General features: G+C 44.9%; 1 pseudogene; it reads right to left on the bottom strand.

Moving 5' to 3' along the window:
- Positions 1 to 420: 420 nt before the first annotated feature.
- On the bottom strand, positions 421 to 815 carry LOC150001328 (small ribosomal subunit protein eS24 pseudogene; annotated as a pseudogene).
- Between the last annotated feature and the right edge of the window lie 2,675 nt (positions 816 to 3,490).

The raw sequence follows: 3,490 nt of genomic DNA, 5'->3' as shown, positions 1-3,490 counted from the left end.
GGGGTCTGGAGACACTCTGATTCCATTTCCCCCTACAGAGTAAAGCTCCAGTGCCTGGCATTGGAAAAGGAAGGTGGGTAGTCTGGCAGGTGGGCTGGGGTTTGCCCTTCTGCCAATGGCTTTTTCAATGCCTCCCCCCACCCGCTGCCTTTTCCAGCTGCCCACCTTGGCCCGCCATTCGTGGCTCTTATTGTCTCTAGTTTCTGGTTCTTTCTGAGGGTCTGCAGTATGAAATGGCTTGATTCTCACTTTCACCTCTCTCTGATGGCACGGTATTTATTTATTTGTTTGTTTGTTTATTTTTATTTTATTTATTTTTAACATAAAAGGTCTTTTATTAATCCTCATGAAAAATCTGCATCATCAGCACAGATAAAGTCACTGAAGAATCTTTACTCCTTCTGTTGTTCAGTCTCCAGCTTACTTTCTGCCAGCACCAACATTGGCCTTTGCAGTCCCCTGACTTTCTTCATTCTGTTCTTGCATTCCTTTCTCTGTCTTCTTGAGGTCTTCTTCTTCTTCTCATACTGGCCATGTCTTGCAAGTCTATGTTTGGGTTCATTTTTCTTTGCATAATGCAAGGAATCATAAATCATGCCAAAGCCAGTTGTCTTGCCACCACAAAAATGGGTTCTGAATCAAAACACAAAGATGACATCTGGTGTGGTTTTATACATTGTGGCTAGTTTTTCCCAAGTTTCTGTCTTGGGTGCTGTTGCCTTGTCAGGGTGAAGGACATCAATGACCGTTTGTTTCCGCTGAAGTAGTCTGTTGGTCATGAACTTCCTGGTCCAGATAGGCACTGTGTTGTGCATGATGGTGGCTAATCTTCAAGCAGCTTGGGAGGATGGCACGGTATTTATATACTTTTTTATCTCCTCTAATTTCTCCATCCATATTCCAGCTTCTCAATTTTGTAGACATCTCTTATCTGCTTGTCTGCCATTTTCTTTGTCTTTTCTCCCATGTACTCATTCTGGTGTGATTTTGTTATCCGTGGGAAACGAGTTCTTGTGGTGTCATGAGGAAAATAATTTCCTGAGACCTGCATGGAAGGATGGAGCTCTGTAGTTTACTTTATTGATGATGTAAAATTAAGGGGTTCTTCTCTTGACCTCCCAGTGTCCTATCTCCATCCATCCTGCCGTGGAAAAAGTCCAGCATTGTCTTCAGCAGAGCTAGTACAGAGGCAACTGCCCAGAGTTTCTGCTCCATATTAAAGTCCAGTCCAGTGCAGCGTCCACTGGCTTAGCATGTGTTTCTAGCTGCATCCCATTGCCGTCTTGCAGTATTCAGGCTCCCTCCTGGAACCTATGCGTGGAGGCCACACAGCCATGGGCCATGCAGCTGCTAAGGCCACATGACTATGGAGAAAGGTCGTGCAAGTGTTCTGTGAGAGTGCAGGCCACCTGGGTGAGAGACAAAGAGAAACACACACACACACACACACACACACACACACACACACACACACATTCCTTGTTCCCCTGGGATTATATTAGGTTGGGTTTAGAAAAGACCAGACATTTTTTTTCACAACAACCAACCAATTTCCCAGGCTTTTGTGAGATTTGGTTGGATCCAACCTCCCTAGTTAGGTTGATAGGCCTCTATGGTCCTATCTGGGCCCTCCAACGATCTGGTACTGGAGAGGGGAAGGGAGGAGTGCTAATCCCCTTGGCAGAGCAATGCTATTGTATAATCCCCTGGGGTGTGAAGCTGTAGCTTCCTGGCTAAGCAGGCATGCTCGTGACCCCCATTTTATTAAACACAATGTCCAGTTCCCTTTGCTCACCTTTCTTTTCTAAATGATTAGCTAAATACAGTTGGTCACTGTTTCAGAATAGAATATGGGGAATAAATTTATATTTTTAACTCTGAGTCTAACAGTGCTAGTTAGAATCAAGATGGTCTTTAGGACATGAATCCACTGTCTTCTCAGGCTGTGGGCACTTTAATAAACCTTCTTTCCTTCCATCAGCCCCTGTCTCTCCAGTATTGGCATTCGAAGCAGCAGGCAGCTGAACCTGAGGTCGGTATCACTATCTGTCAGCCCTGTCCCCTCTGCACAATAATACAGCCTGAGACATCGTGTGCTGTTGTTTTAGCGAAGGTACTTTGGAGGGAAGGAAGAGAGGAGGAAGGGGCTGGCACGCTGCAGAAAATTACAGAATGTCTGAACGGTGAAGCGACAAGATGGTAACACCTGCAGGCTGGCTAATTGAGACTTGGATTACTGGGATGTCATCAGAAATAGAGCAGTCATCTGGTTTCAGAACCAAGATGAAGAGGGGAAAAAAAAAATCTAATTGGAAGCTGTATTAACTTTTTAAAGAGGCAGGTTAACAGCTGAGAAGCGGGGCGACTCTGTTCTCATAGACAGGCCCATCATGGAAAGGAAATAGAAGATTAATCCGCGGTGGATTCTCCACGCTTGGGCTAATTTCTCATCCAAAGACCTCCTCTGAGCCTGCCTTCTCTTTCCTCCCTCTCAGGATCATTTTTGAATTGGAAAGGGAGCATTTATGTCGAATGAAGCCCGTGGGACTGAAAAGGGGTGGTAACCTGGGGTGCCGGAGAGGTGGCTGCGTGTTACTGCCAGATGCAAAACACCAGAGGCTCAGAGCTGTTGCGGGCTTTGAGGAGGCACACAGACTGGTGGCCTGGAAGAGGACAGCTGCCTGCCAGGTGCAGCTGAGCCGGGGTCAGGGCATCTGACTGAAGCAGGTTCCCGAGGAACTGGTCAAAGGGACTTTGGGGGGGCTACCTGTAGAAGCGCAGGGGTGTGCATATGGAAGGAAGCCACTGAGACAAAGGCTTTGAGAACAGAAAGGAACTTACTTGCAAAGAGGTTTTGCAAGGGAGTTTAGGCTTTTAAAGCGTTCTCTCCAAATAAAATACAAAACAGGTATTTAAAGAAAAGAGAGGGACGTTACCCAGGCTATTGTTTGCTCACTCAATTATCATATACTGAAAAGTGATTCTGTATCTGGAGATATCAGGACTTGAGAAGTTAGGATTAAAGTGATTTTATTTTATTTTATTTTTTGTCATTTTTAAAGGACTCATCATCTAATGACTCAAGGTGTCATTTATTTTGAGAAGCAGAACTAGACAGTGCAGCCCTGATTCATTTCTTGTTTTGTTCTTGCTGATCTGAGTGCACAGTGCTTGCTGGCGTGGGGCATGGTTTGCTCATAAACAAGGCAGAGCCAGGGGTCAGTTTTGCTTTCGCAGACACTCGTACAAAGGTGCGGATTGGATCATGTGCATTTGTTTAGCACTTTTATGATTCACACAATTACTTTGGTGTTTTCTTTCTATTTGGCCGGTTTTACAAACATGGGTGTAACAAGAGATGTTGATTAATGCACAAATACCTCCTTAGGTTGTGCGTAATAAAACTAGAGCCCTTAGGATACTCGGCTTGAGAGTTAGTTTCTGTCTGAAAGTTATATAAAGCCCTCAGGGATGAATTGTTATCCTTTTT

Source organism: Furipterus horrens, unplaced genomic scaffold (assembly GCF_987537825.1).
Source record: "Furipterus horrens unplaced genomic scaffold, mFurHor1.1.pri manual_scaffold_9, whole genome shotgun sequence".
NCBI lineage: Eukaryota > Metazoa > Chordata > Mammalia > Chiroptera > Furipteridae > Furipterus > Furipterus horrens.
Note: the sequence above shows the minus strand (reverse complement) of the source record. Positions and strands in the feature narration are given on the sequence as shown.